General features: G+C 43.2%; 1 protein-coding gene across 1 annotated transcript in view; it reads left to right on the top strand.

The window, feature by feature from the left end:
• CD247 (CD247 molecule) overlaps positions 1-27,817 on the top strand; it is an 83,686-nt gene that overhangs the window by 1,051 nt on the left and 54,818 nt on the right. The window lies entirely within an intron of this gene.

Below are 27,817 nucleotides of genomic sequence, written 5' to 3' on the forward strand. Positions count from 1 at the left end.
CAGCTCAGATAATAATAAGAAGAAGTGAAAAGAAGACAAAATGGATTCTGTCTGGGGTTTGGCATCTTGGCATTTTTACAAGAAATGGGACAGGCTGTATTTGAATCTAAAAAACTGGGAGAGTGGTCAAAAACCAACTCCTTTTCTCCACTTTACAGCTCACCTCAGCGTGGGAGGGCGTTTGGCAACAATGGTGGGAGAGCTGGGGAGACCACGGGCACTTTTGCTCCTACCAGAGAATATGGCACAGCCCCGGCCTAGGGCCTTGGGGGTTTCGAGGACTAAGTAATCATGGGGTTTTCTGTAACATCACAGCTCTCTTCTCAGAAAAGGGCTTGCTGGGTATGAGTCACGTGGCAGGCACTGTGAGGTAAGGACACCAGGGCGAGCCCAGAGCAGCCCATCCTGGTGTGCAGGGCAGGGGGGACCCTTGACGCCACAAAAGCCCATGAATTCAATGACTTCAGAGGGAACAGATGACATCAATAGATTCAGACCCTGGGCTTCAAGTGGGGGACTGTACTCAGGAGATAATCTCACCATCTAAAGTTTCCTCAGGGCTCTATTTGTTTTGAGCCTTGGGGCTAAGGCAGGGGCAATAGAATTAGAAAAGAAAAGAAAAGCTGCTTGAGTGGTAGTGACTGCCAGGAGTGGTAAACAAAACCCCACCCAGAAGACAAGATGGGGGCCATGCCCATTTCCACAAGCAGTGTACAGGAAGAAAAGCTTTAGATTCATCTTTCAAAGCCACTTGCTTTGCCAGTTTGGAGATTGAAATTTCAGCTATTTTTAGATGACGCTCCTAGCCTCATTGAGGGAGGGCAAGGGAGGCTTAGAGGGGCCTTTAACACCAAGGGCCACAAAAGGCACCCATGTTGGCTGAGAAGACACGCTTTATGATTTCCTTTGGAGGAAAGGCTGCTGATGAAATTTGAGTTGCGGTCTTCCTTCTTTTCTCGCTCAATTAAGTTACTTACTCCCCAAACCCTTTTAAGATTTCTTCTTTTTACTTAAGACTTTTCCATTTGTTTTCTTGCAATTGCCCAGATCATTAAGATCACAGCAAATAATGCCCCAGTCTGTCTACCTGAGGAAGTCTTCCTGGGTGAGTCTGCTAAGACAGGCACTTGAAGCTGAAAGAGATTAAGATGGAGCGCCTAATGGTATGGGCAGAGTTTTGTCTGCAGAGCCCTCAACTCATCAGTGCCTTTAACACCAAGGTGGTCACTACCTCACAGTGGTCAATGTGGCCTTGGTCCTTCCTTTGCAAGGAAATGCAGCTTTGACACACAGGCTCAGGAAAAGGTGACGTGGGAAGAGTCAGGCCAATTACAGTGCTGCCAATTTCTCAGCTGTGCAACCTTAGGCAAGTCACTTAACCTCTCGGGGCCTTAGTTTTCTCACCTTTAAAGTAAGAATAGCCTTCATTGCAGAGTTGTGAAAATGAGAAGTAAATGTTGCATGTCTGATACATACTAAACCGTCCATACGTAAAAGTTGTATTAATTTTTATTACTATTACACCCTGGACTGTTTTCTTGTTTTCATTACCCAGTGACAGGAAATGGAAACCCACGGTTAAGATTCTTAACCTGCTTTTGATTGTGTTGTAGAGCAGCACTGGACATTTTCTCCATCTGTTGAGATCCAGTGCACCCTCCTTTTGGTTTTTGAGCATGCCCATAACAGCTCGGGAACACAGTGGTGATCCCTGCCAATGGGAGGCCCAATTGTGAACAAGTGTCAAACCTTTGCTGGGTCATAGGATGAGCGTTACAGCAACCATTTTTATTTTTCGGAGATACTTATTCTCTAGGGGATATTCCCTCAAAGTGAAAATATGACGAATAGATATAAGTAGTTAGGGGGAGCAAATTAGAACACAGTTTGCCTGGTCATCACTGGTCAGGGTGGCCAACCAGAATTTCAGCCAAATGGTTGGTGTGGCTGCACAGTGACCAGGGTATTTAACTGATTTAACTGAACACTCTTTGCAATCAGACCTTTGCTTAAACTGCTTGGGCCCGTGCTTGAGGGAAGCTTTTGAGTGACGCCAGGACGCCAGGAAGTTTTTCATGGATGGCACTGTTCACCAGTGGTTTATTTTGATTTCTGGTCATCTGGCTCTACTTATCCACATGATCTGCTTCATTTTCTACCATGGCCTTTCTCAGATTTGTTAGCCTATTTACACATCTGCTGCTGCAAAACATTCCCCAGAAAAACAGCTGTGAAACTGTTGCTTAGGTGAATAACCACTGCTGAATTTTTTTTAAAAAATCATTTTATTTTTGCCTTAGTCTTAAAAAAAATTTTTTTAATTGGATATGCACTTTTATTTTCAAGAATCCCTGAATATGGTATTTTCTGTTTTAGTTTAAAGAATTCAGGCACCACTAGGGAACTGTCTTGCTTTAGAGTTGTCCCAACATACTCTAATCCTTTTTCTCCTGAGCCTTATTTACCTATGGGGGCTTCCCTGCTGGCTCAGCTCGTAAAGAATCCTCCCGCAATATGGGAGACCTGGGTTTGATCCCTGGGTTGGGAAGATCCCCTGGAGAAGGGAAGGGCTACCCACTCCAGTATTCTGGCCTGGAGAATTCCACGGACTGTATATCGCAAAGAATTGGACACGACTGAGTGACTTTCACTCATAGCTAACTGATTAAATAAATAGCAGCAATAGTTCGAAATAAATTTCTTCTCTGTTTGGGCCAAGGTTAGTTCTTATCAATACTAAAGTGACTGTAGATTTAACCAATTTGAGAAAACATAAAGTCCATTTGGTTAAAAATAATCAAACTAGTCATTTGATCTGTTAATTGAAACAAAATGATCTGTTTAGTCACTGCACATACACAACTACTCCTTCCATTCTAAAACACAGTTTGTGTTTTCTGAGGGAAAAGATGCTTTAATCTTGCTCAGAGATACCCCAGCACTTAGCACAGTGTTTGAAGCAGAGCTCACACACAGTAAATATTTGTTGGGTGAATTAAAAGGGTGGGTGAATAAATGAAGTCTAGACCTTTCTGTGTGATTAAATTCACTGTTATGGTTTATGGAGGGGCATTATTTAGACCTTTCTTCTAGAGAACTTAGCGTAAAACAAAGTACTTTAAAAATTAAACAGGTGGAGAGAACAAGGCAGTTTGAGTAAACAGACTGATAAAAATTATTTATAAGGACGGTCTAAGATAAAATCCTACCACTGTTAAAATTTTCTGATTGGACCATAAGAAATTTTCGATATTCATTTATTTGAGACCTACAAAAATGATCATTTCATATGATTCAACTAATACTGTATCTTGAAAACTAGACAAGGAAAAATGTTCATTTTTCTGGTTTGGCTTTAACATTAAGGAAAAGCAGAAAATAAAGAAGGCTACCACTGTTGGAGATTAACTAATGGACTAATAAATTAGTGAAAGGCAAGAAGGAGAAAAATAAAAATTTGTGGATTAAAGCATAAATCAAATTATTCAATTGTCTAACTGTTTCAAAATATAGAAAGAAAAAAAAAAGCAGGATATCTAATCATTATAGTCCAATATGGTCTCAGTTACTAAGTAAATATCTCAACTAGCTATCATTTTTTCCTGTCTTCATTTGAAATATTTTACAAAAAATATCATAAAATCAGAGGAAGTTATAAATTTGAAAAAAATTCCATTCCAATATTTTCCCAAGTGTCTACATATCTTTATATAGCTGTTATTTGTTGTTCAGTTGCTTAGTCGTGTCCGACTCTCTGCAACCCCATGGACTGCAGCACACCAAGCTTCCCTGTCCTTCACCATCTCCTGGAACTTGCTCAAACTCATGTCCATTGAGTTGGTGATGCCATCCAACCATCTCATCCTCTGTCGTCGCCTTCTCCTCCTGCCTTCAGTCTTTTCCAGCATCAGGGTCTCTTCTGACCCTGAAGTCGGCTCTTCGAATCAGGTGGCCAAAGTATTGGCGCTTATTACAGTTCTATTACAAAAACAATTTCATGTGCTTTTTTCCTTGTATTTTAATCTGAGTATCTTTTTTATGCTTAGCTTTCATGATTATTTTTAATTGTTATGTTAACTTCCATAGTTTATGCATCATATTTTCTTACTTATTGTTGGATATTTGGGCTATTTCTAATTTTTGTTATTATAGCTAATCCTGCAAGAAAATCTTAACATATATAGCTTAAATTTTTTTTTTCTGACTTACTGCCTTGGGCTAATTTCTCTAGGGTTGATAAATAAAATAATAGGTTAAAGTAAAAAAACATTTCCTAGGATACTTTAGACTTCTATTGAAGTCTAAACAGTTTTTCCATCAAGGAAAGAGAATTTTTTCCCTAACTGACCATCTGCAAGTGTTTCTTGTCTTTTCTGGAGCAGGCAATAGGGTGGAGGGACAGAGGAGGCCATTGAACCAAAAAGATCTGGATGTAAGTCCTGATTCCTCACCATCCTTTCACTGTGGCCTGTTGCTTACCTTCAGAGCCCCGTTCTTCTACGAGATGGCGGTAGCGATGTCTTGCCTCATGGAGAGCAGTGTGGGCTGGAAATACTACTTAGAAGTGCCTGTACACAGAAGTGCTGCAAAAGCAGTAATCATTATGATATGTGCCTCAGTTTCCCAACCTACAAAACAGAAAGGATATCATTTTTCTGGTAGAAGAAAGTAGAAACCTTGGTACTAACATGCTTTCTTTTTCTTCCTCTGTCACTAAATTGCAGTGTAAACTTCGGCAGAAATCTCTTTAGTTTTTGCATCGGTAAGATGAGAAGAGAGCTGAACACCCCTTTCAGCTACAAAATGAATTGCATGGTCTTGTAAAATTACCAGACTTTTAAGAACGTTTAAGTTGCCTACCGTCTCACTGGTATTGGCTCATAGCATTAGGAACCTAAATCTTACTCTTCCCTGAAGCTCCAATGAACAAATAAAACAAACACTTAAAAAAAAAAATCCAGACTTCTACCTTATCACATATTTTTAACTCTCTAGGCGGAAGCTCCCACTGTGAAAAATCCAAGGACAGAGTCCAGCATTTTCTGGCTTGTCCCTTACGCTTGTTCATCGACCGTAGATTTATGGCCACACAAGGACTTTGTTGGTGAGAATTGACTTGAAGAGAAAGCAAACTGCTGTCTGAAGCAGTCAAATTGCAGTGGTGGAAATGTTAGGAGCTTCCACCATCCGCTTTGCTTGCCGGTTATGATTTGTGATACTCAGCAACTAATTTTCAGGCTCAAGGGGAAAAAAATAAATAGAAAGCATTTGAACAAAGACAGGCAGGATCCTCGCTGGTCCAGACCAACACTCTCTTAGTGCAGTTACCCCTTTATATTTACAAAATGCTTTCCAATACCTTCACTCATAACTCTCCTATGGCAAGTCAGCCGAAAAAGTAGTAAGATTCTCTTTTTATAGTAAGAGAAATGAGGATCAGAGGTTTGGTGACTTGCCTGAGTAGAACCAGGCCCCAAACACAATTTTTCTGATCCCTTCAAGGTGTGTGCTCTCGAATGTTCTATGCAGCCTCTCCACCAGGCTTTTTGTCAACTTGCAATATTATGCATGCGATGACTGAATTCTGAAGCAGACTTTTGAAGGTATTCCCCTTAGTTAGCATGTATTGTGATTTTCCTTTCAATTTCTGAAGTAAGAAATAACTGTTTTGATACTGAGTATCCTCATTATATATTTTTTCCTGAGTATAAAATATTTGGTTGTTAATATAGGATTGCGTTTTCCTCTGGCATATTACTATAATTCTGAACTCATGTTCACCCCAAATGGTAAAATCCATCTTTCCTGTTTTCCTCTTAATAAAAAAACATATTTGGGAGCATTTTTTGAGAGGGACCAGCCTCAGTTTGCAATTCAACCAGCTTCTGTGTATGTAGGGACCCCTCCTTGCCCCTACCACATTATGACAGGTGGAGATCAAAATATAAATTAAATTGTATTTGAGAAGATTTGATCCTAAAAAATAGCCTTTAATCGATCTGTTTGGTAACAATGTATCTTCATTAAGTGTGTAAGATTTTGTGGGATGAGTTTTTCTAAAAGAATAGTGTACTATTAATATTACACACAGACCTTGAGTTGAGATTTGGTTTTTTGTATAAATCCTAAAGGAGTGGGAGAATTGTCTTTAAATAACAAATGTCTACAATCAATTATTAATTATTTATGTCAGATTTTAGCCTTGAGCCCACTTACATCTGCCTGGGCTGAGCTCTGAGAGTGCAAAGCCTTTTGCTGTTGGCTGGGGCAAAGCAAACAGAAAAGAAATCTGATGTTCAGAGCAGAAGCATTAAATTGCCAGATTCTGAATATCAGTGAATCTTAGTGGGGCTGCTCCCCAAGATGCCTGGCAAGAGGACTGGGAAAAGAGAAGTCCCTGGGAGGTTCTCCGGGTGTCTGTAGGGCTGCTGGCTATAGGTGCGTGGCTTTCACCAAACCCCAGAGCTGGGGAGAATGGCTTAGAACCAACATCACCATATAAGATTAAACAAATCCCCACTTTTCTGTATTGCTCTAGGTACTAGAAAGTCAGCTGTGTGTTCCTACATTTCACCGGTTCCCCACCGTGCGATGTTGTTCTGATTCTAAACCGTAATGTCAGTCAGCCCTGAGTTAGAACTGCTTTTTCTTCTTATGGGCTGGGAAACTTGGAGTGAGTAGCTATTATAGGGAGAAGAGTAGAAAAGATAGCCTGGAGGGGTGTGGAGGTGGAGCTTGCCATCTGTGGCCCTGGGAGGCAGACTGGCCAGAGAAGCCAGTAGAAGGCAAGTGAACCGGGGGACTCCAGCATGGGGCCAGCTCAGTGTGGGTGCAGCACACGCGTGTGCTGGTGTGTGTTTGCCTGTGTGCTCTGCTGGGGGTAAAAGTGCTGTGCCCCAGTGTACGTATGAAGGTGTGTGTGAGGCTGTGTGTTTGTGCATATGTTCTGGTGTGTCCGTGGTATATGTGTGTGCTTGTCTGCATGCAAATGAACGTGTCTTGCATCTGCTGGCATGTCTCTCCATGTGCACCAGTGAGTGGTTTTCTGCGCATTTAAGAGGAAGCTGGTGGCGGCAGGACAGCTCTGTAGAAAGAAGGGCAAACATTGCTTGAGCTTAGAGCTGGCAATCTAGGCAGGGGAATGGCGGAGCTGAGACGTCGCTGAACCCATTCCAGGCATTCTCTGCAGAAAGGAGTGCAGACAACTTCTGTCCAAACGAGAATCTCTAGGATTATGGAGAGGTGTGAGCAACTCCTTCAGAGAGACCCTTTTCTTTCTCTCTCTTTCAAACTTTTTATTTGGAGTATAGTTGATTATCAGTGTTGTGACAATTTCAGGTGAACAGTGAAGGGACTCAGCCGTACATATACATGTATCCATCTTCCCCCAGTCTGCCCTCCCATCCAGGCTGCCACAAAACATTGAGCAGAGTTTCTTGTATTGTACAGTAGGTCTTTGTTGATTATCCATCTTAAACACAGCAGTGTGCACATGTCCATCCCAAACTCCCGAACTATCCCCTCCCCACATCCTCCTTCTCCCGCCCCTGCAACCATAAGTTTGTTCTCTAAGTCTGTGAATCTGTTTCTGTCTTGTAAATAAATTTATTTATATAATTTCTTTTTAGATTCCATATATAAGAGATGTCGTACGATGTATATCCTCTGTCTGACTTACTTCACTCAGTAGGACAATCTCTAAGTCTATCCCTGTTGATACAGAGACTTCTCAGGTCACTCAACTGCCCTAAGTACTCCCCTCCTAACTCTCCCTTTTCCCAAGCCTGCTCTCTTTCTTTCCACCTTCCTCTCGGTTCCCTCTGCCTAGAATGCTGACCCTGCCTTGCTCCCCGCTGTGGAAACCCTGTCTTCCTCTTATAATCAAGTCCAGTTATGTGAGGACCTCCTGGACTCACTGTTGACATGATTAGCAGCATTAAGGGGACAAAGGAAGGTGGAAAATTGTTGTTCTCATAACTCATAGTTAAAAATCCAACACAAATGTTCCCTACAGTGAGCCCTTCTCAGAGTGGAGGCCCAGCACACAGAGTTTCAGGAACACTTATCAGTGAGCAGAAAACGCCACCAGTTCCCCAGTTCTCACCAGTTCTTCCCACAGTGGTCATCCTATCAGTTTTGACTAAAATACTCAAAATACATTTGATGCTTTTCTTTCTTTCTGCCCTCAAAACAGATTGCTAAGCAATTCAATAAAGTGGCTCTTAGTAACCTATTTTGGCTGTCGAGAGTTGGTATTGCCAGACTGATAGTTTTTTGCTGTAGTTGTTTTTATGTGTGATAGTTATTTTCAATATCTGGTTATTCAAACCATCTGGGTAGCACAATGCCCTTCAGTGGCCTCCTCACTCCACAGCTGGGAAAGAGAACGTGGGGTGGGAAGGGAGGGGGAGGAGGTGCCCAGCAGAAAATGCTACAAATGGCCTCATTTTTGCTGAAACTTCTGCCGGCACATTTTTAGGCCTTACAGACCTTTCTAAGGTGACAAGAATTTAATTCTCTGCCCTGTGTTTTCTTTGAGGCACTCAGCTGAAAATATGATTTTTTTTTTTAAAAAGTTTGCTGCTTTAAAGCAAAATCTGCCATTCTTGCTAAAATACTCAGAATTTTATGTGTCTTTGTGCTACTGCTTTGATCCAAAGGAACCAGAGCAGTTTGAGAAAACTGTTTTTTGGTGCTCTGAGGGTTGAAACTGCAGATGATAGTTTAATAGAACAGTTTAAGAAATGGGGCACATGCATAGACTGTGTGGTCATGAGAAGCCTCCAAACAAAATGTCCCAGGGTCTTTAGTTTTGTGACTTATTTTTGTAGTCACAAGAGGTGGATGGGGCAATGTGTGTTGGACCACAAAAGGCTGATGGATGTGTAGTGAGGTCAAAGAGAGCTCTTCCTAAAGAAAGTGAAGGAGAGTGTTAGTCACTCAGTCATGTCTGACTGTTTGTGACCCCATGGACTGTAGCCCGCCAGGCTCCTCTGTCCACGAAATTCTCCAGGCAAGGATACTGGAGTGGGTTGCCATTCTCTTTTCCAGGGTATCTTCCTGATCCAGTGATAGAACCTGGGTCTCCCATGTTGCAGGCAGATTCTTTACCATATGAGCCACCAGGGAAGCTTTCATTTAACGGTGAAGAAAATTTCTGTTGGTGGCATTAGAGATACAGAAGAATATAATTTGAAAGACTACTTCTGTGGCAATGTTATAGGCTGTGGAGGAAACTTTGATGGAAGAGGTGTCATAGAAGTCAGCGAGTCATAGAGGTGGTGGCAGCAGGAGGTGGATGATAGGGGATATAGTAAATTTGGAGGTGATGCGGCAACTATCACGCTGGTCCTGGTTCTTGCATTAGAGAAGGCTATTGTGGTGGTGGGCCAGAATATGGAAACCACGGCAACAGAAATGCTGATGTAGCAGAGGATATAATGGTTACAGTGAAGGAGGACATTTTCGCAGTAGTAAGTATGGTAGTGCGGAATACTATAATGATTTGGAAATTATAGTGAATAACAGCAATCAAATTATGGGCCTATGAAGTGGGACAGTTTTGGTGGAAGAAGCTCAAGTCCCTATGTTGGTGGTCATAGATCTGGTAGTGGAGGGGTGGATATGGTATCAGAAAGTTCCAACAACTCAGCAGAAAAGGGCTAAAGTTCTTAGCAGGAGAGAGCGAGGAGTCATCAGGAAAGCTGCAGATTACTTTGAGGCAGTCCTCCAAAATGCACTGAAGGGGCTGTAAAAATGTGCTACAGAAGGAACGATGACCATCGTCAGAAAAGGTATTGCGGCTTAAACAGAAAACCTTCTTGTTCAGGACCGTCATAGCCACAGTTTGCAAAAAGTATAGCTATCGATTAATGCAATGTAGTATCAGTTAGATGTACATTCCTGAAGTCTTTTACCACTTGAAGCTTTGTCTTTTTATTTTCAGTATATCAGGTATATTGTCCTGTAAATTGCGGTATTGATAGCAGGAATAAAAAATTAAGAAATTTTTAACTTGAAAACAAAAATTTTCACTTAAAACAAATTGTTTGGTAAACCAATTGACTTATCAATGAGTGAGTATTTACCAAGCACTTCTCATATACCCCAAGGCAAACAAACAATCCTCTACATGGTTGGCCCAACCAGCCCATTAACCAGACCAGTCTTTGAGAGATGGATGCTGAAAAGAAAGAAGACCTTTCTTTCTTTAAGAGAAAGCTTCCCTAGTTCTATAAGTCATGTTCTCAGGTTTTACGAAAAAGTCTTAATTTCCCTACAGGCTTGCTTCTTTATGGTCTAGTCTAATTTCCGTCATTTTGTGAGCCTGTGCTAATTTCCATGCTGAGTTTAATAGCAAAAGAGGCATATATCAGGAGATACCACCCAGGACTTCTAAGTTAGGCTTGAGAGCTTCAGAAATTTTCCCTTTGATTTCTTCAGATTAGAGAGGAAACTTTGTCTTTTCTTCTACTTCTCTATCAACACTTCAAAACCCAGGCCTATATAAAATACACAAATGCTTTATGGACAAAATGAATCTTGCCTGTTTTCTTTGGATTTCGGTGGGAACAATGAAGATTGAGCTACAAAAGGTTGGCAAAGAGGATTTTTTCTATTTCTTTCTATTAAATGTAGAGGCTTCAAAAGAACAGCTCAGAAAGTCAAATAATTGTATCTACCGCAGCTCACCCATCCATCTCCCTGCTGACCTGGCCTGTGAAATCCCCTTTAAAAACTTGGTCAGCTCTCACCTGCCCATTGCAAATGCCGTATTGTTAAACGTTCCTATCCAGAATTCCACAAGGGAGGCTGCTGTAAAGCAAATTCCTTCCATTTCAACAGAGCATCTCATCAGGAATAGTTCTTTGGGGTGAGCAGAAGGGTGCCTCTAATTTTCAAAGCTTTGTAATTTCATCTTGGAGAGGGAGCTACTTGGAAACCAAAAACGGATTGTGAATAAAGTTATAATCACGAACTCTTGCAATCCAAAGTCGCCTGTGGGGAGGATGTGAAAGGGAAGGTTTGGAGAGCAGTTTTTGATCTTCATGACAATTCCTTGATTTTTTTCATTAGGAAAAAAACATCAGTTTCTAGCTATGGCTCTAAACTCAAAGCCTCAGATTTAAAGCCAATCTAATTTCTGGTTTGGTTTCTGACCATAGCTTCCTCAGAAAATTCCTGTCAGCCATTTTTAAGAGCACAAAATGGCTCCTCTGTGCCAAAGGATAAAGAGAAGATTTGGCTGTTTAGGGATTTTTAAATTTGGAGTTGAATATTTCATAGCAGCATGCAAGCCTGGAGTAACTTCAATTAAAAAAAAAAAGGCATCTAACCTCCGAATTGACTAATCATCTCAGACTCAGTGCAGAATGATTACCCAAGGAAGACGGTACTGTGCTGCTTGGTCCTCTCTAGGGAGTCCTCTCTATGGGCCTAGGTGCTGTCCCTGTAATGAGTCCTCTCTAGGGAGTCCTCTCTATTTTCCTGGATGCTTTCCCCATAGAATTCCTTCAAAACCACAGTCTTTCTCCATCAGGTATGATCATGGGACTTTACCTTTCTCTTCCATCACCTTCATTCCTTTTCTCTGAAGGTTTTTAAAAAATCCTTTCCAAGGGAATATAAAAACTCACATTTAATGGGATTTTGAATTATGCAAATGAAAAATAATACAATACAAAAAATTATTAATTTTTTGTCTCAATTTATGTGCACTATTTACAATAATGTGGCTCCAATTTTGCATTTATTCCTGTGAGAAATTAACTAGAATTTTGGAAAATCATCAGGAATGAACCTTTCATATAGTGTAACTACTTTGTAATCAAAAGTGGCTTTGGTAACATCATGATTAGCTGGTGTGGATATGGGGAATGCTGTCAGTGAATTTTACTTTCAGTGATAAGAACGGAGCCTCTCTGGAAAGATTTTCTGTGACTTAAGTGGGGCTTCCCTGATATGACAGAATCACAGAATATTTGAACTGAAAAAGATAGATACCTTTAGGTTCTACTTTTGGATCTTACCAGAGAAGAAATGGTGGTCCAAGAGACAAAAAGCACTCTGGCTCTATTTACTTGTGTGTGTGTGTGTGTTTAGCTTTCTTTCTGCCTATCCTCTGTCTGTCTTGCTCCTGACAGGATTCTAGGAGGAGTGCTGATTTGATCTTCTCTCAGGGGCTACGCAATGGCACTCCACTCCAGTACTCTTGTCTGGAAAATCCCATGGACGGAGGAGCCTGTTGGGCTGCAGTCCATGGGGTCGCTAAGAGTCGGACACGACTTAGCGACTTCACTTTCACTTTTCACTTTCCTGCATTGGAGAAGGAAATGGCAACCCACTCCAGTGTTCTTGCCTGGAGAATCCCAGGGACGGGGGAGCCTGGTGGGCTGCCGTCTATGGGGTCGCACAGAGCTGGACACGACTGAAGTGACTTAGCAGCAGCAGCAGCAGCAGGGGCTACAGGAGAGCAGGTGCTGTAAAGCAAGGCCCTCCTGCAGCCTGTTGCCCTGTAGGTCAGGGCCTGCAGCATTAATGGACAAAAATCTTAAGAACAGTGGGAACTTGGTGTGTAGAAGCTTGAGTGGAGGGAGAGTACTTTTTGTCTATATAAAATAAAAGTTTAATGAACAAACAAGTGATCCAAATTCCTTATATTATTACTATATCTAGGTTCAGAAAATGCCTAATATATGTAAATGACAGTTCAACAAAACTGCTTTTTAAAGCAAAAAAAAAATATTAGCCACATACAAAAGGACCTTCCCCCCGCTAGATGAGGCTCTTTGAAACTTTGGTGGAAGAGAATATTATAACAACACTTATTTGGGAGAGTGCTATCAAATTATTATTAATGGAAGAATTCATTTTCTAATTCAACTGTTTTCATGAGTGTGAGTTTTCACTTAGTGGATTTTCGTAGCATACGTGTGTGCATGCTAAGTAGCTTCAGTTATGTCTGACTCTCTGCAACCCAGTGGAGTGTAGACTGCCAGGCTCCTTTGTCCGTGGGATTCTCCAGGCAAGAGTACTATAGTGGGTGGCCATGCCCTCATCCAGGGGATCTTCCTGACCCAGTGTTCCAACCTGCATCTCCTGCATTGCTGGCAGATTCTATACTGCTGAGCCACTGGAGAAGCCCTTTCATAGCATAGACAGACACATTCAACTTTCTTAAAGGAGAGATGTGTCCAGATTTTCTCATCAGTTGTTTACCAACGGATGACCTTCCTAGGATGAGCAAGATTGACCCTTTGGACTTGGAAGAATTTCCTTTTAAGAGCTTTCTGTGATGTGATTCTACCTGGGTATAGAACCTCCCTGCTTGGCACCCCATTCATGACTAAGACAGACAGATAAATCAATGGCATTTTAAACATCTCTGCTGTGACTGCCCGGGGCCATGGAGACCACAAGGACAGTGACCCGCTGATCAAAGGCCCTGGCAGCCATCTAGTCATGACAGGTCCTCTCTAGCTGGAGAGAAAAGACTACAATGAGAGAATATCGAGTTATCTTCCGATTAGTGAAGAGGATATGTTATAACAAAACATGTCATTGTTGGAAATAATATCAGAGGTAGAAATAAAATGCAGAGAATAGCCATCCTTTAAAGCATCCTGAATATATTTTCTGAGGAAGCACTATTACACGTCAGCTACTGCACCGTGATAAGTCCCAGTTGCTATGCTCAGAGAACTCCCAGTTTCGAGACACAACAGAGGTCTCTGACTGGACTGTGAAGTGATACGAGCTGCAGTAACATCAACACTGGTTGAGGGGAGCTTGTTTTCTGCGTTGTTTACATGCATGAGGTCAGATAGTCCTCTGGCACTTTTGCTGGTGTCCCCACGATGCAGGTAGGGGGCTGAGGCCCAGCGGCATATGGCTAGCATGAGCTAGAGCTGGGCTTTGACCCCAGGCAGCCTGGCTCCCACTATGAACTATATTGTCCCTGGGAGATAACAGCTTACATTTGTTATGAACTTTGCGGTAAGACTTGAGGTTTGCTTGCCACAAAAAGTTGGGAAAGGGCAGATCTGGTGTTAGGAACAGAACGTCTTACCTCACGAAGGGCTCTTAGTAGCCCCCTGCCCGTCCCTGGAAACTCATTCCCCACCCTCAGAATGGTTCTGGGATGAAGAGCCTGGGGACCTCACATTCATGGCCCCTGGGACTGTGGTGTGTAGCCCAGTCCCACTCAAGGCCCAGCACTGACTTCCCTCCATGGGGCCTCACATGAGCCAGCCCTCCTCATCCAAAGGAGCTGACTCCTAACGGTCTTGTTCTCTGAAGTCTATAACCAAGGCATTGTTTCCCAAACTGTATTCTGCAAGATGGGAATGCTGTGCCACGGCAAGAAGGGATAGACGTACTGGAAACACTAGTTTGAGCAAACTTAAGCAAGGTTTCTTTTGTTGTTATTTCACTGCAGGACTTGTCAGAACCTTCTCTCTGCAAATGTGCCTTACACATCCCCAAGAGGAAGAGAGGGAGAAACAATACGTAATAGTGGATGAATTGATTTGACCCAATTTGGCATTTATTTTTTCTGAGAACTGCTATTAAATGGTCTGCAGAATCGTTCGAAAAAAGTTCAATGGAGAACAGTATCAAGTAGTTCAAATGTAAGGGCTTTCAGAAAGCTACGCTGGAGGAGCAAAGGGATACACATTGGGGTCACAGGATTTGAATGGGTAGGACTCAATGCAAAGAGGGGAGAGGAAGACACCCCAAGAATGGGAGGAATGTATCCAAGGCAGGACAGGAGTATGAATGTAAATGCCCAGGTAAGGACTTAGACGCTCCATTCCTTTTGAGCAGCTCTCATTTCCTACTCATATTCCCATGGCAATCAGGACAGGCAAATGATTAGGGGGACATAATTTAGGGACACCGATTGGGAGGATTGTTCCAGTGAAAAGAGAGGTCAGTAATATTTTACCCTTCTTAAATAACCTAGGTGCTAAACTCTGCAACGGAAACTCCCAACAGCCTGGGGAAGGTTTAGCATGTCCTCTGTAGCGGATGATGCATGCTCATACCACACTGGCCTCCCCCTCAGTGCCTGGCCTGCCTTCCAGCTGCCTCCAGCTGCACCCCTCAGCCTGCGGCCTCGCTCTGGCGTTCTGTGCACCAGGCCGTGCAGGAGGCCGTGCAGGAGGCGCTGGCAGGGCAGGAGTTCCAACGCCCTGTAGGGGCAGCTCTGGGCCAGGGACTGAATTCAGACCCAAATAGCCTTGCCGTCACATATGCTAACCCTGCACCACCTATTTCCACAAAGTTGCCAGCATCATGAAGCCCTGGTGTTAAGAGTGGTGACTAGCTGAAATGGCTCCCCACTCCAGGATTCTTGCCTGGAAAATCCCATGGACAGAGGAACCTGGTAGGCTACAGTCCATGGGGTCGCAAAGAGTCGGACACGACGGAGCGACTTCACTTCACTTCACTTTCTGCTCCTGCCAGACTCCCCCACGTATGAACTATATCTGTTTCCTAGGGCTGCTGTAACGAAGTACCATAGCTTGAAAACCAGTTAATGGTTTTCTCACAGTTCTGGAGGTTAGAAGTCCAAAATCAAGGAATTAGTGGGGTGTTAATCTGTTTTATGCTCTCTCCTAGCTTCTGGTGGTTTGCTGGCAATTTTTGGCATTCCTTGGCTTGTAGATACAACACCCTGAATTCTGCCCCCAACTCCACGTGGCATTCGCCCTATGTGGAAGTCTGTCTCTGTATTTAAACTTTCCCTTTTTGTAAGGACACAGACCTATTGGGTTAGAGCCCACTCCAGTGACCTGATCTTAATTTGAGCATCTGCTAACACATTATTTCCAAATAAGGTCACATTCATAGGTACTGGGTAGGGAGGGGTTAGGACTTCAACAATCTTTTTCAGGGTATGATTCAATCCATAACACCCACCAGTGCTTCCTGGGAATATCTCCCCAATTAAGTACCGGTACTCCAAACTTCATCTCAGGGTCTGCTTCTGAAAGAACCTGAACTAAGATACCCTTTTTAAAAGTGGTACCTCAGAGGGGATACAGAGAGATTGTGAAACTTTCCAAGCACCATGTTCTTTGCTGAAATTATGGTTTGAGTCAGCATTTTAGTTTCTTACCTAAACACTAGAATATGTTTCTCAACCTTTCCTAAGACTATCTGGAAGGGCTGTTTCTATGATGGCCCAGTTTATTTGTTTTGAACACTGGTTGTTGTTCACCATGATGTGGTTCAGTGAGGAAAGAAAAGAGGCATGTCAAAGGCACAGGGGTCTTTGCCATCAGGCATCGCTAAGGGAAAGACACTTCCAGCCCAAGGCATAAGTGTTCATTTCCAGCCTGGCTGACTGTCAAGCTCCCACTGAAGTAACTGGCGTGGAAGCAGACTGCAGGGTTGCTGAGCCAGCTCTGTCCCCTCCCTTCCTCCGGAGGATGGAATAAACATGTCAGAGGGGAGGGTGCTTCCCATCTCGGGAGCACCGGGGTTGCCCTTTAGAAAAACATCGCCAGCACATTCTGCAATCTCGAAATGAATCTGAATGGTAATTCAAGCGGAGGGCTCATTCTGGATTTTAGACAGTTTCAGACCCTGCTCCAGGCCCTCTTTTTCCAATCTCCATCCAGATTCCACATAACAGTGATCTGGATGGCAAAGGGACTCTAACAGGAGGAAGGGCCAGGGTGGCAGTTGCGGCTGCCCCCTCCTGCCTTATGTGTGGTCTCCTTCCTTGGCTGGTGAAAGAACAAAGTGTTTCCAGGGCTGGGGCCCCAGCTGTGAGGCAGGGTGGTTCCAGTTCAGTTTTGAGTTAAGAAATGCTTTAAAGAAGTTCTTGCAAAGAGTCACCAGGAATTGGCCATTTCTCTCTAAAGCTTTCTGCAGTCCATGAGCATTTTAGAAACAGGATTAGGGCCCTGATTACAAGGAATGGCTGTGTGAGTGTGTTTTAATTATGGATAGATTCTGATTCTAGTGAGATATGCTTGTTTCCAAATACAGATGAGTAGACCAGGACTAAGAGTGACTTGACTTTCTCTAGTATTACAAGTGGAGAAGGCAATGGCAACCCACTCCAGTACTCTTGCCTGGAAAATCCCATGGGCGGAGGGGCCTGGTAGGCTGCGGTCCATGGGGTCACTAAGGGTCGGATACGACTGAGCGACTTCACTTTGACTTTTCACTTTCATGCATTGGAGAAGGAAATGGCAACCCACTCCAGTGTTCTTGCCTGGAGAATCCTAGGGATGGCGGAGCCTGGTGAGCTGCCATCTATGGGGTCGCACAGAGTTGGACACGACTGAAGTGACTTAGCAGCAGCAGCAGCGGTATTACAAGAAGGTTGTGTGTGTGTGTGTGTGTGTGTGTGACAGAGACAGACAGAGATCAAGAGAGACAAGAGAGAGACAGAGAATTAGGAGGCAGGAAAGGGACAGGAAGATGTATTAAAAAGGTATTCATGGAAAATAGTATAATTTCTAGGATTTCTTTCTCTTCTTGTTAGCAACAAGCACCTCAAGAGAGCTCTGGGATGTGGGTGTAGGAGGTTGTGGGAGGAGAGTGTGTTGACTAGGAGCAACTGACGAGGATAGAAACAGCACTGCTTTTATTTTGCTGCTGGAAGACGGCCCCCTCCTCTGCTAGAGAACGCCACTCTGTGAGGTTCAAATCCTCAGGAAGGAATCCCTCCTGCTCAGCTGATTTGACAGAAAGGAACCACTTTCTGAAGTAGGACCGTCTTCATTTATTTCAGATTCCTTCCCTCGTTGCCAGCTTGCCATTCACCTTTAACTCCACCTCTAATGACGTTTGTCGAGTGCCTCCGCACACCTGGTGTTTCCCCGCAGGGTCCCATCTCACAGCCCTTCAATCTTATGACAACCCCTTGAAGTTGGCAGCGGTTCTCCATTTTATGGATGAGAACACCGAAGCTCTAAGTGACTTAAGAGGTTCGTTTCAGGACTTGTCATTAGCAAGTGGTGCAGCCTAGGTTGCATGCCTGCCATTGCTGGGCTCCTCGCTGTGCTGAGCTCCACCATGAATACAGCTGCAGGAAGAGGTGCCATCAGAGGAGGAGCTGTGGTGTGGGATGCTGAGACCAGACCTGAATCTCTCTTTGGGTGACTCGGGTGCCGCTGACCACACTTCTCTCCATGGCTCTGAGACAGACCTGTCTCAGGCGCTCTCCCAGGGGCACAGGGACAACCGCCAGACACCTGTGCACACACCTCTTGCCAGCACCATTTGCTCACCCATTGATGAGTGGTGACAGGGCTGGCTGCAATTGACCGAGAGCTGCTAGTAAACACTTACTGGATGCTCAGAATGGGTCTGGGAGCAGTTAGTCCTAGGAAAGACCCGACCTCTGGCCAAGTCCCTTCCCTAGGGGTAGCTGGTCTTGACTAATGTAAAATGTGGTCTTCCCTTACGTGGGGAGAATTGTTTCTCAAACTCATCTCCTTCCTTCTTGGCATTGCTCAGACCCCATCTCTGGTTTGAAGACTTTGCAGCCCACGCAGCCAGCAATAACCCCTCCCTTCACTGAACTCCTCAGGTTTTCACCATCTGTCCCTCTCAATGGACGATGAAGAACATGGGTTCTGGAGTCACACTGACTGGGTTCAAAGCCTACCTTCAGTACTTTTCAGCTGTGTGTCCTTAGGAGACAATAAAGGCTTTCTGGATCTGGGGCTCTTCATCTGTTTAATGTGGATGATACCTATCTCAGAGGGGTTTTGTGAGAAGCAAACTCTTTAATGCTGAAAAGCATTGGGCTTGGTGCCCAGCCCACAAGCCCTTGATATACACCGGTTCATAAGATCAGTGCCCTGGGCTGTCATTGACTGCCGACTCATGTCATCATCCAACTCTTGTATTATTAATGAACTTTCTATGTGGTTACACTTCATTTTTCCAATGGAAAGATTCTGGAGGCAAGGTCCCTGACACTTGTTTTTTTCATGCCTAAGGCATTTACCATTGGACTGTCTTGAATGAAACCCAGTGGTTAAACAGAGCTCAGCAAACTTTTTATCCAAAGGACCAGGTAGTAAACATTTAAGGCTTATGGGCCATAGGTCTTTTTCACAACTACTCAACTCTGCTGAAAGTCCCTCAGTCATGTCCGACTCTTTATGACTCTATGACTGTACAGTCCATGGAATTCTCCAGGCCAGAATACTGGAGTGGGTAGCCTTTCACTTCTCCAGGGGATCTTCCCAACCCAGGGATAAAATCCAGGTCTCCCGCATTGCAGGCAAATTCTTTACCAGCTGAGCCATAAGGGAAGCCCAGGAACACTGGAGTGGGTAGCCTATCCCTTCTCCAATGGATCTTTCTGACCCAGGAATCAAAGCGGGGTCTCCTGCATTGCAGGCAGATTCTTTAGCAACTGAGCTATCAGGGAGTAACACAAAAACAGCCACAGACAGTATGCAAACCAGTAAGCATGGCAGTGTTCCAAAAAACTTTGTTTACAAGCAGGTAACTGCCCAGATGTGGGCTGTAGGCCCTACTTTGCCACACCTGGTTAACAGCAATGGAAACAGAAGTCAATACTTGGGTCCAAATTTACATCCACCACTTAATACACCCACTTTTCCAGGTTTGTGTTTGAAAGAAGGCCCCATCAGTAAGTGTCTGCCTGTCTCTGCTCGATCCCAGTCCATGGCACCAAGGAGACACCTGAAGTGTCCTCCTTAGGCAGCTGCACAGCTGAAGTGGGTGGTTAACTGCAGTGAGCAGAGAGCACAGGTGTGGAACTTAAAACAAAAATGGTATACATTTGCTGGGGGAGCATCTTCAAGGTCAATAACTTTCTCACTGAAGTGAAATGGAAACACGAAGTGATTTGGCTGGCCTGAGGAATAAAAGCATTTGTTATTTTCTCTAATTTGCTGTGTTCATGGGGAGTTTAGTCATAGGAGTTTCTATTCTTAGGAACTCACAGCACGTCATGACACATATCTTATTCACCCACAAAATAATTCTGTTCTACATAACAAGCCTTTACAGGCAAGGGGTGGAAGGCAATTATGAGAAATCATGTGTGTTAGGATTGTTACCAGTGCCTCAAGAGCATCAAAGTTAATTAACAAAGCGTGTGTACAGCCCCTTCTCTAATCTTACCAGAAGCTCAGGTTATAACGAATGGATGACATTCTATTTTCAACTTTCTTATAATCCTTGAAATTGTGTTGATTTTGAAAGTAAAAATACAATATCGTGTTAAGGAAAGTCAAGCACAGGTGAGAATTATAGAGCATTTAGAGTCTGGCTCAAGGCGGTAAGAGTTATTGTAGGACAAGAAAGTATTGGGTGATGTCAAGATCTCATCATTGGGAAAATGGGAAGCTACATCATAAATGTCTGCCTGATCATCCTAAGCTTTCTCATTGTAACAGGATGCATTGTTTTCTAATAATAATAAATCTTATTAAGGAGAAGTAATAATCTCCTTTGGGACAAGAGTAAAATAAATTGAATTCGGTTTGTTTTCAAAATATAATGAATATTTCTCCAGTGCAGCATAAGAAATAGAATATCACCTAGGAGAAATTACGTAGGCAGTGATAAAATGGGAAAATATAATAAAAGAAAACCCACATGCCCCATGGAGGAGAAGCCCTCTGTGTGTGTGACCGTCATCTTGTGAGTGGTTCGATCACACTTCATGGTTTTGCCAAGTGCTTTACTGTAAATTACTGTATGAAAAATTTATATCACTTTGAAATGTATAGGTTAGCCCCCTTTTATTGGCGGAGAAGCTAAAGTTTAAAGAGGATAGGTGATTCGCTCAAGATTATTCATTGGTAGAGGTGGACATTGAATTTTATTCTTTTGGATCCAAATCCAAGCTTTTCTCCTACACCGTTACATGTACACAGGTTATGTGTGTGTCTGTGGCCTGGAAGGGTGGCATGCAAAGAGGTGTACAACCTTACAAAAAAGAATGCACTCAACTAAAATTTGCACATGAACTTCATTGTTACAATACTTTTCATTTTCTGTTCGCTCTTAGAGGTTAAATTTTCCATTTCTGATTTTAACCCAAAGAAGAGCTAATTATTTTATGGGCCACTCTTGAAGAAGGCAAACTGGAAAAAATATACAATGCCAACTAACTAGCCTAACACGATGTGGACTCTTTTTTTTTTTTATGTTTAGCTTTTTATTCTCTCTTACTTGAAAGATCCGTTTTGCTTTTTATTTTTTTAATTAATTTTTATTAGGGTGTAGTTGCTTTACAATATTGTGTTATTTCTACTGTACAGCAAAGTAAATCAGTTATATGTATATATATCCCCTCTTTTTAAGAGTTCCTTCCCGTTTAGGTCACCACAGAACCTTGAGTTCCCTATGCTATACAGTAGATTCTCATCAGTTATTTATTTCATACACAGCAGCATATATATGTCCATCTCAGTCTCCTGTTTCTTTCTTTTTTTTAATTTATTTTAATTTTATTTTATTTTTAAACTTTACATAATTGTATTAGTTTTGCCAAATACCAAAATGAATCCACCACAGGTATACATGTGTTCCCCATCCTGAACCCTCCTCCCTCCTCCCTCCCCATTCCATCCCTCTGGGTCGTCCCAGTGCACCAGCCCCAAGCATCCAGTATCGTGCATCGAACCTGGACTGGCAACTCGTTTCATACATGATATTTTACATGTTTCAATGCCATTCTCCCAAATCTTCCCACCCTCTCCCTCTCCCACAGAGTCCATAAGACTGTTCTATACATCAGTGTCTCTTTTGCTGTCTCATACACAGGGTTATTGTTACCATCTTTCTAAATTCCATATATATGTGTTAGTATACTGTATTGGTGTTTTTCTTTCTGGCTTACTTCACTCTGTATAATAGGCTCCAGTTTCATCCACCTCATTAGAACTGATTCAAATGTATTCTTTTTAATGGCTGAGTAATACTCCATTGTGTAAATGTACCATAGCTTTCTTATCCATTCATCTGCTTCAGTCTCCTGTTTCATCCCACCCACCTTCCCCCTTCTTGACGTCCATATGTTTGTTCTTTACATCTGTGTCTCTACTTCTGCTTTGCAAATAGGTTCATCTGTACCATTCTTCCACATTCCACATATACGTGTTAATATATGATATTTCTTTTTCTCTTTCTGTCTTAGTTCACTGTATATGACAGTCTATAGGTCCAACTGTGTCTCTGCAAGTGGCAGTATTTTGTTCTGTTTTATGGCTGAGTAGTACTGCATTGTATATATGTACCACATCTTTTTATCCATTGCTCTGTTGATGAGCATTTAGGTTGTTTCTGTGTCCTGGCTATTGTCAACAGTGCTGCAGTGAACACTGGTGTGCATGAGCTTTTCAATTACGGTTTTCTGCAGGTAGATGCCCAAGAGGGAGATTGCTGGACCATAAGGTAATTGTATTTTTAGTTTTTTAAGGAAAATTGGCTGTACCAATTTACATTCCCCCATAGCATAGGAGGGTTCCCTTTTCTCCACATTCTCTCCAACACTTACTGTTTGTAGATTTTTTAAAGTTATTTATTTTTGACTGTGCTGGGTCTTCGTTGCTGTGCATGGGCTTTTCTCTAGTTGCGGCGAATGGAGGGATACTCTGTTGCAGTGCCCGGGCTTCTCATTGTGGTGTCTTCTCTTGTGGAGCAGGGGCTCTAGGTGCGCGGGCTCAGGAGTTGTGGTGCAGGGCTTCATTGCCCTGCAGCATGTGGAATCTTCCCAGACCAGAGATCTAACCTGTGTCTCCTGCGTTGGTAGGCAGATTCTCATCCACGGTACCACCAGGGAAGTCCTGGTTTTAGATTTTTTGATAGTGGCCATTCTGACCAGTGTGAGGTGATATCTCATTGTAGTTTTAATTTGCATTTCTCTAATAATTCGTGATCGTGAGCTTCTTTTCATGTGCTTCTTGGCCATCTGTATGTCTTCTTTGGGGAAATGTCTACTTAGGTCTTCTGCTCATTTTTTCACTTTTTTTAAAAAAAATAATGAGCTACATGAGCTGTTTGTATATTTTGGAGATTAATCCCTTGTCACTTGCTTCATTTGCAAATATTTTCTTCCATTTCAAGGGTTGTCTTTTTGTTTTGTTTATGGTTTCCTTTGCTGTGCAAAAGCTTTTAAGTTTAATTAGGTCCCACTTTTGTTTATTTTTGTTTGTGTTTTCATTACTGTAGGCAGTGGGTCAAAAAGGGCCTTGCTGCGATCTATGTCAAGAAGTGTTCTACCTATGTTTTCTTCTAAGAGATTTAAGTGGTCATCCATAATTTAGGTCTTTAATCTGTTTTGACTTTATTTTTACTACTAACTCTTGTACAATTTAACTCTAGCGACAATTGTACAGGAAACAAAATATCTACTCTTTTTGATATTTGGTCTCTGGTTGCATCAAATAGCTTTTGACTGAGTGCTCAGAGCAGGGCTTTTCAGCCTCTACATGGTTACATTTGGGGCTGGATAATTCTTTGCTGTGGGAGACTGTCCTGTGCTTTGTAGGATGTTTAGCATCATCCCTGCCCTACCCCACTAGATGCATTGGCAGGTGGATTCTTATCCACAGCATCTCCAAGTTGTGATAATCCAAAAAGTCTTTAGATGTTGCCCAAATCCTAGGGGGCAAGGTCTGCCCCTGGTTGAGAACTAGTGGATTAAAGCCATCATTTTCGTTGGTCAGTCACTCAGTGATGCATTAGGCCTGATGGACAATCTAGTCTGACTTCATTTTGGTCATTAAGTTGCCCAGTACAGGCGGCTAAGCACTTTCCCAACATCAGTTGAAGTGAGGCAGCTTCAGGGCTGCCCTGTGAGAATGGCTTTTGGATGGCTTTTTCCAAGAATAGCAGCTATAACTCATGGAAGGCAGCCACTTGGCACTGTGTCTTCAAGTTGGCAAATGCCTTCTTCTGTTTTCTTATTTCCATCTAGATGGTGGGATTGAGGGAGGTCGGTTTCAACAGGAAGTGGAAAGAGCATAGATTTATGAGGCAGCCAGACTTTAATTGAAACTCTGGCTTTACCTAGCTATGTGACGTTGGGCAAGTGACTAGACCTCTCTGAAACTGCTCCTTTTTAAAATTTTAATGAATTAACTATTGGTTGCACTGGGTCTTGGTGGCTGCGCGAGGGCTTTCTCTTGTGGTGGTGAGAGGGCTACTCTTTGTTGCGGTGTGCGGGCTGCTTCTCGTGGAGCACAGGCTCTAGGTGCGCAGGCGTCAGTAGCTGCAGCACGCAGGCGCCGTAGTTGTGGCGCATGGGCTTTAGTTGCTCTGTGGCATGTGGAATCTTTCCAGATCGGAGATTGAATCTGCATCCCCTGCATTGTCAGGTGGATTCTTATCCACTGTACCACAAGGAAAGTCCTAAAACTGTCTGCTATGCTAAGTCACTTCAGTCGTGTCCGCCTCTGTGCGACCCCATAGACGGCAGCCCACCAGGGTCCCCCATCCCTGGGATTTTCCAGGCAAGAACACTGGAGTGGGTTGCCATTTCCTTCTCCAATGCATGAAAGTGAAAAGTGAAAGTGAAGTCGCTCAGTCGTGTCCAACTCTTAGCGACCCCATGGATTGCAGCCTAACAGGCTCCTCCGTCCATGGGAATTTCCAAGCAAGAGTACTGGAGTGGGGTGCCATTGCCTTCTCTGCCAAAACTGTCTGCTCCTTTATAAAATGAAGATTGCCTACCTTAAAGAACTTGAGAATTAAAGATAATGTGTGTCAGGGGCCTAGATGGAGCAAGGCACGTAGTAAGCCTGTGATAAATGTTTTCTATATCTATAAATAATAATAAAAAAAGAATGAACAGCTGAATGGATAAAGTAGAAACGTCAAAAGGAGTGTCAGGCAGTGACCAGGTCCCTCTGGGCTGGTACCTAGGATTTTCTGACGATCCTTGAAGCGTATGCCTGTCTTCAGCTCCCTGGAGGCCCTCTCAACCTGTTCTCACTTCAGTGTCCCTGCTTCTCTGACTCTTGAGGGACCTGCATGTTCCAGAAGAAAAGGCTGGAAAGGTGTCAGTTCACGTAGAAATATGCCAAACCATTGTTGATCTGGGGTGTGAAAACAACCGAAGTCACTAAGCCACAGAGGGATAGAAATGTGAACAGATAGGTGGATGGGAAGGCAGTTCTTGATAAAGCAGCACAGGAGCCGCTGTCTTGGCCAGAGCTGGAGGAGAGGCTGAAGGGTGGGAAGGGTGGCAGAGAGCTGCCACAGGCCTGGATCCCAAGGTCCAGCTGCTGGCACCCATCACATTTGCAGCAGGGTCTATACTAGGCACCAAGGAGAAAGGGAAAGATCCACAAAAGCATGCTTTGCCAGGACAGCCCCGGGGAAAACGATGAAGGTGACTTCTTTGGGGTCACCTCTCTTCCCTCTGATCATGGAATTTATGTTTGGTAAAAACGCTAGGGGATCCCCTTTGTCCCCATCACTTTAGGTTCACTGGCCCCGAGAAAGGAGGTGGCAGAATTGAAAAGCTGGAGGCTGAGCCAGAAAGATGTTGGAGGTGGAATTTAGGTCACAAATGGGATTCGGTGTCCCTCTGATAGGGAGTTCTAAGTTTGTTCCAGTTAACAATTTGTGATTCTAGATCTACAGCCCAAGATGGACTCCCAGACAAGTACTCTTTATACACCACCAGTTTCCTTCCTCTTAATCCCGTGTCTTATTTTAACTCTAAATTCTAGGATAATAGGTATTCAAGGAAATCAGTACTGTTTCCAAATCAAACAACCTTTACAATCTTTATGTCTTAATTTACTTGATGCTGCCCCTAAAAGTGCAAAGGTTCTCCTGCCCTAGAAAATACTAAAGAAAACGAGAGAGAAACAAACATGATCTGGAAGTCAGTAACTCTACTGCATCTTATTTAAAATTGGGTGGATTTTATTACCTGTTTTTAGAACCAACAATGCACACATTAAACACAACATTTTTCATATTTTAATGATTACAAGGTCAAAGCACACTGATTATGGAAAAGAACAAAGAGAAAACAAAAAAATCATTTAAAAACTTTTGCTACAAAAACTCATTAGAATGTTGGTGATCATCCTTCGAGGTTTGAATATAGGCATTTAGTTTTGTAACTGTTTTTTTCATTTAACGATAAATCATGGCCATTTTCCCTTCTTGTTAAATATTTCTTTATATCAGTTTTAGTGCCCATAGAGTGCCATAATTTATTCTGCCACTGCTTATTGCCAGAAATTTAAATGGCTTCACAATTTGGCACATTATGAACAGTGCTGCTGTAGACATTTCTATGCATATATCAGATCACATTTGGGGTTATTTCCTTGGAATAAGTTCATGGCAGTAGACTTTCTAGGTTTCCCCTCCCCTCAGGGTCTCTACTTCCTGGGGCCTGTTTCTGGTGCCTTTCTGGGCCCAAACTTTGCATCACCCACCTTTCTCACGAAGCTGCCTAAACTCCAGGCCTATCTCCATCTGTTGGCGATCTCATTTGAGATAGGGTGCCCATCACACCTCTCCTGGCCTGCTCTTCAAGGGCAGAGCTGACAGCCGTTTGTAACCATGGTGATCAGGACCAAGAAGGGTTTCTTCTATCATTCCCTTCAGACATTTATGATGGTAACAGAGGATCACAGAGGACACATCCATCCAAAGAAATCTCTCAGGAAATGGAGGGAGGCAGGTAGGGAGAGTCCCCAAATCTCAAACTTCTAACCAACTCAGTCCTTGGTTAGACTCTTGTCTTGCCTTACTGTCTCCCTGGTTGTGGTCTTTCTTCCTCCTACCCTATGTCCACCTCTCAGCCCCACCCATGAGCCCCTGATCATCAGCTGGTATTGCTAATTTCTCTCTCGGCCTAGCACCTCTGACATCCAGCTGCTTCTTCCTTATTCAGGGTGGTCGCAGGCATGGGGAAAGGTGATTGGAGGTAGGGAAAAGGTGCGGCCATCAGGGTTCTGCAAATCTCATTTACATGTTTCTGGATGCATGTTGAACATGGGGACGCTTAGCACAATCTGAGGCTAGAGTTTTCCAAACTTTGACAGTTGTAAGAGAAGCCTCTGTCAGCTCTCTGACACCAAAATGCTATTCATTAGACACCCATGCAGGCCCAGTTTTAGGATCAGGAACCCCAACCAGCCCCAGCTGGTTCACACTGGGCAAGAGCTGACTCCAGATTCCTGTAAAACACCTGCAATGCATGAGTCTGGGAAGGTACACAATTAAAGAGAGAGAGAAAAAAAAAAAAAAACAAAACAACACCTAAAGCAGATTTAATCAATGAAGGCAGTTTAAAAAGCAAAGAGGTTTTAATAAGCTGTTCCGTAATCTATTGTTCTGTAAGACAAGTCCAAGAATTTCTACTAGTATCGGCTTCTGTTAACTCTTTGTGGCATGACTGCCCCCCACCTCCAGCATTTAATATGCACTTACCAGTACCAAGCTAGGGGCTGAGCACACACCATCCATTATTGCAATTATTCCTCTCAAGCATTTGTAACAACCCCATGATACCCAGATTTTACAGATCTTTATAGAAGAAACAGGCTCAGAGAGGTTATATAAGATATCCCAGAACACATAGCTAATACGTAGCTAGTTCAGTTCAGTTCAGTTGCTCAGTTGTGTCTGACTCTTTGTGACCCCATGGACTGCAGCACACCAGGATTCCCTGTCCATCACCAACTCCTGGAGCTTGCTCAAACTGTGTCCATTGAGTCAGTGATGCCATCTAACCATCTCATCCTCTGTCATCCCCTTCTCCTCCTGCCTTCAATCTTTCCCAGCATCAGGGTCTTTTCCAATGAGTCAGTTCTTCGCATTAGGTGGCCAAAGT

The sequence above is a fragment of the Bubalus kerabau genome, chromosome 6 (assembly GCF_029407905.1).
Source record: "Bubalus kerabau isolate K-KA32 ecotype Philippines breed swamp buffalo chromosome 6, PCC_UOA_SB_1v2, whole genome shotgun sequence".
Taxonomy (NCBI): Eukaryota; Metazoa; Chordata; class Mammalia; order Artiodactyla; family Bovidae; genus Bubalus; species Bubalus kerabau.